This window comes from Lipotes vexillifer, unplaced genomic scaffold (assembly GCF_000442215.2).
Source record: "Lipotes vexillifer unplaced genomic scaffold, Lipotes_vexillifer_v1.1 scaffold1011, whole genome shotgun sequence".
Taxonomy (NCBI): Eukaryota; Metazoa; Chordata; class Mammalia; order Artiodactyla; family Lipotidae; genus Lipotes; species Lipotes vexillifer.
This window is the reverse complement of record NW_006787698.1, coordinates 2,755,455-2,764,723: the sequence shown is the minus strand read 5'-3', so window position 1 is coordinate 2,764,723 and position 9,269 is coordinate 2,755,455.

Below are 9,269 nucleotides of genomic sequence, written 5' to 3'. Positions count from 1 at the left end.
CATGTTTTATGTTTCCTGCTGACCTCCATCTGGCTGCATCTTTTTATTTGTTTTATTTGTTTATTTATGGCTGTGTTGGGTCTTCATTGATGCATGCGGGCTTTCTCTAGTTCTGGCTGTATCTTTTTGTTTGTTTGTTTATTTATTTATGGCTGTGTTGGGTCTTCATTGATATGTGCGGGCTTTCTCTAGTTGTGGCGAGCAGAGACTACTCTTTGTTGTGGTGTGCGGGCTTCTCATTGTGGTGGCTTCTCTTGTTGTGGAGCACAGGCTCTAGGCGCGTGGGCTTCAGTAGTTGTGGCACGCAGGCTTAGTTGCTCCGCGGCATGTGGGATTGTCCCGGACCAGGGATCAAACCCACGTCCCCTGCATTGGCAGAAGGATTCTTAACCACTGTGCCACCAGGGAAGTCTCCTGGCTGCGTCTTGACTGCAACTTCATGAGGGAGCCTGAGCTAGAACTTGACTCTTCCTTTTTTTTTTTGCAGTACGCGGGCCTCTCACTGTTGTGGCCTCTCCCGTTGTGGAGCACAGGCTCCGGACGCACAGGCTCAGCGGCCATGGCCCCCGGGCCCAGCCGCTCCGTGGCATGCGGCATCCTCCCAGACCGGGGCACGAACCTGTGTCCCCTGCATCGGCAGGTGGACTCCCAACCACTGCGCCACCAGGGAAGCCCTATGTTTTGGTTTTTTGGCTGCGAAGCATGTGGGATCTTAGCTCCCCCCACCAGGGATGGAACCCACACCCCCTGCACTGGAAGGTGAAGTCTTAATCACTGGACTGCCAGGGAAGTCCCTTAATTGATTTTTGTAAGCCACTCAATTGACGTTTGTAGGACACGTCACCCAACATCACACATTCTATTCAAGCACCCATGGAGTATTCACTAAGATAGACCATATTCTGGGTCATGAAATAAACTTCAATAAATTTAGAAGAATTGAAATCATACAGAGTATGTTCTCTGACCATATCTCAAATTAATTTTGTTTGGAAAGTCACCAAACAATTGGAAATCTACACATTTGTAAATAATCCATGGTTCAGATAGGAACTCTCAAAGGAAATAAAAATAAACAGAACCAAATGAAAATGAAAATACATGTCAAAATTGGTGAGATGCAGCTAAAACAGTGACAAGAGAAAAATTTACAATGCTAAATATGTATATTAGAAAACAAGAAATGTCTCAAATCAGTAATCAAAACTCCCACCTCAAGAAATTAGAAAAAGAAAAAGAGCACTATAAATACAAAGTAAGCCAAAGAACAAAAATCAATGACCTCGAAAACAAATACGATTTATATGGACATGAAAAGGATCAAGAATATCCAAGGTGTTCTTAAAGAAGTAACGTGGAGAATGTATACTGCCAGATATCGACTTAGCATAAAACTACAATAGTTTAGAGTGTGTGGCTTGTGTGCAAAGATAAAAAAGATGGAACAGAATATAGAGTCTGCAAATACACATGCTGATAAATGGAACTCTGGCTTATGTCAAAGATGCCACTGCAGAGAAATAGACAGAGGACAGTCTTTTTAATCAGTGGTGCTCCATAACTAGATATTTATATTAAAAAAAGAAGCATAACTCCTCTTTCACAATATGCACAAAAAATCAATTCGCCGTGGATTTAAGATCTAAAGGTAGAAGGTAAAACAACAAAACCTTAGAAGATGTCCAATATCTCCACTGTGGGAGGCAAAATATATAAAAAAATTTTTAAACAGGAAATCAGAACTAACCATGAAAGAAAAGTACCAAACATTTATTTTATTTTTTTCCACAATATTTTTAATTTAATAAATTAAAAGGCAAAGACTAAGTGTATCTCACAATCTTAACAGGTTTGGTGGAAACCTCCCTGGCGGTGGCTGGATTAGAAACATCAATCCTTCTGGGATCCCTATTATGTGTAGATAGGATGCTTTATATTACCCATAATTCTCTTATATTGCTTTCATTTTAAAAAAACTTTAGCTGTCTGTCTGCTGTTTTGATTGGGTGAAAGGGGGGTAGGGAAGGGAAGGATTGGGAGTTTGGGATTAGCAGACACAAACTATTATATATAAGATGGATAAACAATAAGGTCCTACTGTACAGCACAGGGAACTATATTCAATATCCTGTGATAAACCATAATGGAAAAGACTATGAAAAAGAATATATATACTGTATGTATAACTGAATCATTTTGCTGTACAGCAGAAGTTAACACAACATTGTAAATCAACTTAAATTGAATAAAATTTTAAAAAAGAGAGAGAGAGAGAGACCCAGCTTTGCCTGTCTCTGCAGGCCTGGCCTACAGCAGGCTCAGTCTTGCCATGGTCAGAGTTTCCAATTTCCCAGAAGTACCAAACATTTAAAGGCTAATAAAATCAAGAGGCTACAATATAGGAGTTCCAGAGAGACGTACGTGAGATAGAAATAATACAGAGAAATTTGAGAAATAAAAACACTCAGAGAGTAGAGTCTTAAAGGCACAGCTGTCAGTGGGACAGTGAAGTAAACACTGCACAGTGAAGTAAAATGAGGATCAAAAAGAAAAACTGTTGAATTTGGCTTAATAGAAATTGTCGACATCCTTGACAGCACGGATTGGGTGGTGTAGTTGGAACAGACCTGATTTCAGTGGGTTGAGAAAAGAATGGGGCGTGGGAGAGAGGAATATTTGAATACCAACAATCCTTGCAAATGTTTGCCTTGAAGATTAGCAGAGAAATGGGAAAACAGCTATGGAGAAAGACTTTGGGTTTAGGAAAGATAGATCTTATTTTATTTTATGTTTTTGGCAGGGGGTCCCAAGGAGGATGAGTCCAGGGAGGTGTTTATTGCTATTATCATCATTATTGTTCTATTATTGCATTAAATTATGAGACTCAAGGTATGTGGCATTAGAAATACACTGGATTAAGAGAAACCTATGCATAAACAAATAACAACTAAACAACATAATAAGGCGTCTGTACTTAAAAATCACTATGGGGGCTTCCCTGGCGCAGTGGTTATTTTTATTAATTAATTTTATTTAAAAATTATTTATTAATTAATTTAATTTATTTTTTTAAACATCTTTATTGGGGTATAATTGCTTTACAATGGTGTGTTAGTTTCTGCTTTATAACAGAGTGAGTCAGTTATACATATATATATGTTCCCATATCTCTTCCCTCTTTGTCTCCCTCCCTCCCACCCTCCCTATCCCACCCCTCCAGACAGCCACAAAGAACCGAGCCGGTTTCCCTGTGCCATGCGGCTGCTTCCCACTGGCTATCTACCTTACGTTTGTTAGTATATATATGTCCATGTCTCTCTCTCGCCCTAACACACCTCACCCTTCCCCCTCCCCATATCCTCAAGTCTGTTCTCCAGTAGGTCTCTGTCTTTATTCCTGTTTTACCCCTAGGTTCTTCATAACATTTTTTTTTCTTAAATTCCATATATATGTGTTAGCATACGGTATTTGTCCTTCTCTTTCTGACTTACTTCACTCTGTATGACAGACTCTAGATCTATCCACCTCATTACAAATAGCTCAATTTCGTTTCTTTTTATGGCTGAGTAATATTCCATTGTATATATGTGCCACATCTTCTTTATCCATTCATCCGACGACGGGCACTTAGGTTGTTTCCATCTCCGGGCTATTGTAAATAGAGCTGCAATGAACATTTTGGTACATGACTCTTTCTGAATTCTGGTTTCCTCAGGGTATATACCTAGTAGTGGGATTGCTGGGTCATATGGTAGTTCTATTTGTAGTTTTTTAAGGAACCTCCATACTGTTCTCCATAGTGGCTGAACCAATTCACATTCCCACCAGCAGTGCAAGAGTGTTCCCTTTTCTCCACACCCTCTCCAGCATTTATTGTTTCTAGATTTTTTGATGATGGCCATTCTGACTGGTGTGAGATGATATCTCATTGTAGTTTTGATTTGCATTTCTCTAATGATTAATGATGTTGAGCATTCTTTCATGTGTTTGTTGGCAGTCTGTATATCTTCTTTGGAGAAATGTCTATTTAGGTCTTCTGCCCATTTTTGGATTGGGTTGTTTATTTTTTTGTTATTGAGCTGCATGAGCTGCCTGTAAATTTTAGAGATTAATCCTTTGTCAGTTGATTCATTTGCAAATATTTTCTCCCATTCTGAGGGCTGTCTTTTGGTCTTGTTTATGGTTTCCTTTGCTGTGCAAAAGCTTTGAAGTTTCATTAGGTCCCATTTGTTTATTTTTGTTTTTATCTCCATTTCTCTAGGAGGTGGGTAAAAAAGGATCTTGCTGTGATTTATGTCATAGAGTGTTCTGCTTATGTTTTCGTCTAAGAGTTTGATAGTTTCTGGCCTTACATTTAGGTTTTTAATCCATTTTGAGCTTATTTTTGTGTATGATGTTAGGGAGTGATCTAATCTCATACTTTTACATGTAGCTGTCCAGTTTTCCCAGCACCACTTATTGAAGAGGCTGTCCTTTCTCCACTGTACATTCCTGCCTCCTTTATCAAAGATAAGGTGACCATAAGTGCGCAGGTTTACCTCTGGGCTTTCTATCCTATTCCATTGATCTATCTTTCTGTTTTTGTGCCAGTACCATACTGTCTTGATTACTGTAGCTTTGTAGTATAGTCTGAAGTCAGGCAGCCTGATTCCTCCAGCTCCATTTTTTGTTCTCAAGATTGCTTTGGCTATTCGGGGTCTTTTGTGTTTCCATACAAATTGTGAAATTTTTTGTTCTAGTTCTGTGAAAAATGCCAGTGGTAGTTTGATAGGGATTGCATTGAATCTATAGATTGCTTTGGGTAGTAGAGTCATTTTCACAATGTTGATTCTTCCAATCCAAGAACATGGTATATCTCTCCATCTGTTTGTATCATCTTTAATTTCTTTCATCAGTGTCTTATAATTTTCTGCATACAGGTCTTTTGTCTCCTTAGGTAGGTTTATTCCTAGATATTTTATTCTTTTTGTTGCAATGGTAAATGGGAGTGTTTTCTTGATTTCACTTTCAGATTTTTCATCATTAGTATATAGGAATGCCAGAGATTTCTGTGCATTAATTTTGTATCCTGCTACTTTACCAAATTCATTGATTAGCTCTAGTAGTTTTCTGGTAGCATCTTTAGGATTCTCTATGTATAGTATCATGTCATCTGCAAACAGTGACAGCTTTACTTCTTCTTTTCCTATTTGGATTCCTTTTATTTCCTTTTCTTCTCTGATTGCTGTGGCTAAAACTTCCAAAACTATGTTGAATAATAGTGGTGAGAGTAGGCAACCTTGTCTTGTTCCTGATCTTAGTGGAAATGGTTTCAGTTTTTCACCATTGAGAATGATGTTGGCTGTGGGTTTGTCATATATGGCCTTTTTTATGTTGAGATAAGTTCCCTCGACCTACTTTCTGGAGGGTTTTTATCATGAATGGGTGTCGAATTTTGTCAAAAGCTTTTTCTGCATCTATGGAGATGATCATATGGTTTTTATTTTTCAGTTTGTGAATATGGTGTATCACATTGATTGATTTGTGTATACCGAAGAATCCTTGCATTCCTGGGATAAACCCCATTTGATCATGGTGTAGGATCCTTTTAATGTGCTATTGGATTCTGTTTGCTAGTATTTTGTTGAGGATTTTTGCATCTATGTTCATCAGTGATATTGGCCTGTAGTTTTCTTTCTTTGTGACATCTTTGTCTGGTTTTGGTGTCAGGGTGATGGTGGCCTCGTAGAATGAGTTTGGGAGTGTTCCTCCCTCTGCTATATTTTGGAAGAGTTTGAGAAGGATAGGTGTTAGCTCTTCTCTAAATGTTTGATAGAATTTGCCTGTCAAGCCATCTTGTCCTGACCTTTTGTTTGTTGGAAGATTTGAAATCACAGTTTCGATTTCAGTGCTTGTGTTGATGTGTTTATATTTTCTGTTTCTTCCTGGTTCAGTCTCAGAAGGTTTTACTTTGCTAAGAATTTGTCCATATCTTCCAGGCTGTCCATTTTATGGGCATATAGGTGTTTGTAGCAATGTCTCATGGTCCTTTGTATTTCTGAAGTGTCAGTAGTTACGTCTCCTTTTCCATTTCTAATTCTATTGATTTGAGTCTTCTCCCTTTTTTTCTTGATGAGTCTGGCTAATGGTTTATCAATTTTGTTTATCTTCACAAAGAACCAGCTTTTAGTTTTATTGATCTTTGCTATTGTTTCCTTCATTTATTTTTCATTTATTTCTGATCTGATATTTATGATTTCTTTCCTTCTGCTAACTTTGGTGTTTTTTTGTTCTTCTTTCTCTAATTGCTTTAGGTGTAAGGTTAGGTTGTTTATTTGAGTGGTTTCTTGTTTCTTGAGGTAGGATCGTATTGGTATAAACTTCCCTCTTAGAACTGCTTTTGCTGCATCCCATAGGTTTTGGGTCGTCGTGTTTTCATTGTCATTTGTTTCTAGGTATTTTTTGATTTCCTCTTTGATTTCTTCAGTGATCTCTTGGTTATTAAGTAGTGTATTGTTTAGCCTCCATGTGTTTGTATTTTTTACAGATTTTTTTCCTGTAATTGATGTTTAGTCTCATAGCGTTGTGGTCGGAAAAGATGCTTGATACGATTTCAATTTTCTCAAATTTATCAAGGCTTGATTTGTGACCCAAGATGTGATCTATCCTGGAGAATGTTCCATGAGCATGTGAGAAGAAAGTGTATTCTGTTGTTTTTGGATGGAATGTCCTATAAATATCAATTAAGTCCATTTTGTTTAATGTATCTTCTAAAGCTTGTGTTTCCTTATTTATTTTCATTTTGGATATCTGTCCATTGGTGAAAGTGGGGTGTTAAAAGTCCCCTGCTATGATTGTGTTACTGTCGATTTCCCCTTTTATGGCTGTTAGCATTGTTCTTATGTATTGAGTGCTCCTATGTTGGGTGCATAAATATTTACAATTGTTATATCTTCTTCTTGGATTGATCCCTTGATCATTATGTAGTGTCCTTCTTTGTCTCTTCTAATAGTCTTTATTTTAAAGTCTATTTTATCTGATATGAGAATTGCTACTCCAGCTTTCTTTTGATTTCCATTTGCATGGAATATCTTTTTCCATCCCCTCACTTTCAGTCTGTATGTGTCCCTAGGTCTGAGGTGGGCTCTTGTAGGCAGCACATATGGGTATTGTTTTTGCATTCATTCAACCAGTCTATGTGTTTTGGTTGGAGCATTTAATCCATTTACATTTAAGGTAGTTATCGATATGTATGTTCCTATTACCATTTTCTTAATTGTTTTGGGTTTGTTTCTGTAGGTCTTTTCCTTCTTTTATGTTTCCTGCCTAGAGAAGTTCCTTTAGCGTTTGTTGTAAAGCTGGTTTGGTGGTGCTGAACTCCCTTAGCTTTTGCTTGTCTGTAAAGGTTTTAATTTCTCTGTCGAATCTGAATGAGATCCTTGCTAGATAGAGTAATCTTGGTTGTAGGTTTTTCCCTTTCATCACTTTAAATATGTCCTGCCACTCCCTTCTGGCTTGTAGAGTTTCTGCTGAAAGGTCAGCTGTTAATCATATGGGGATTCCCTTATATGTTATTTGTTCTTCTTCCCTTGCTGCTTTTAATGTTTTTTCTTTGTATTTATTTTTTGATAGTTTGATTAATATGTGTCTTGACATGTTTTTCCTTGCATTTATCCTGCATGGGACTCTCTGTGCTATTAACTATTTCCTTTCCGATTTAGGGAAGTTTTTAACTATACTCTTCAAATATTTTCTCAGTCCCTTACTTTTTCTCTTCAATTTCTGGGACCCCCTATACTTCAAATGTTGGTGTGTTTAATGTTGTCCCAGAGGTCTCTGAGACTGTCCTCAATTCTTTTCATTCCTTTTTCTTTATTCTGCTCTGCAGTAGTTATTTCCACTATTTTATCTTCCAGGTCACTTATCCGTTCTTCTGCCTCAGTTATTCTGCTATTGATTCCTTCTAGAGAATTTTTAATTTCATTTATTGTGTGTTCATCATTGTTTGTTTACTGTTCTTCTAAGTCCTTGTTAAAACGTTTCTTGTATTTTCTCCATTCTATTTCCAAGATTTTGGATCATCTTTACTATCATTACTCTGAATTCTTTTTCAGGTAGGCTGCCTATTTCCTCTTCATTTGTTTGGTCTGGTGGGTTTTTGCCTTGCTCCTTCATCTGCTGTGTGTTTCTCTGTATTCTCATTTTGCTTAACTTACTGTGTTTAGGGTCTCCTTTTCGCAGGCTGCAGGTTCATAGTTCCCAGTGTTTTTGGTGTCTGCCCCCAGTGGCTAAGGTTGGTTCAGTGGCTTGTGTAGGCTTCCTGGTGGAGGGGACTGGTGCCTGTGTTCTGGTGGATGAGGCTGGATCTCGTCTTTCTGACGGGCAGGACTGCATCTGGTGGTGTGTTTTGGGGTGTCTGTGACCTTATTATGATTTTAAGCAGCCTCTCTGCTAATGGATGGGGTTGTGTTCCTGTCTTGTTAGTTGTTTGGCATGGGGTGTCCAGCACTGGAGCTTGCTGGTCGTTGAGTGGAGCTGGGTCTTACCGTTGAGACGGAGAGCTTGGGAAAGCTTTCACCATTTGATATTTCGTGGGGCCAGGAGGTCTCTGGTGGACCAATGTCCTGAACTCGGCTCTCCCACCTCAGAGGCACAGGCCTGACACCTGGCCAGAGCACCAAGATCCTGTCAGCCACACAGCTCAGAAGAAAATGGAGAAAAAAGAAAGAAAGAAAGAGAAAAAAAGAAATAAAATAAACTTATTAAAATAAAAAATAGTTATTAAAAAAATTAAGAAGTAATAAAAAAAGAAGAGAGCAACCAAAACAAAAAACAAATCCACCAATGATAAGAAGCGCTAAAAACTATACTAAAAAAAACAAAGGACAGACAGAACCCTAAGACAAATGGTAAAAGCAAAGCTATACAGACAAAATTACACACAGAAGCATACACATACACACTCACAAAAAGAGAAAAAGGAAAAAAAACTATATATCCTTGCTCCCAAAGTCCACCTCCTCAATTTGGGATGATTGGTTGTCTATTCATGTATTCCACAGAGGCAGGGTACATCAAGTTGACTGTGGAGATTTAATCCGCTGCTCCTGAGGCTGCTGGGAGAGATTTCCCTTTTCTCTTCTTTGTTCGCACAGTTCCTGGGGTTCAGCTTTGGATTTGGCCCCGCCTCTGCGTGTAGGTCGCCTGAGGGCATCTGTTCTTTGCTCAGACAGGACGGGGTTAAAGGAGCCGCTGACTCGGGGGCTCTGGCGCACTCAGGCCGGGGGGGG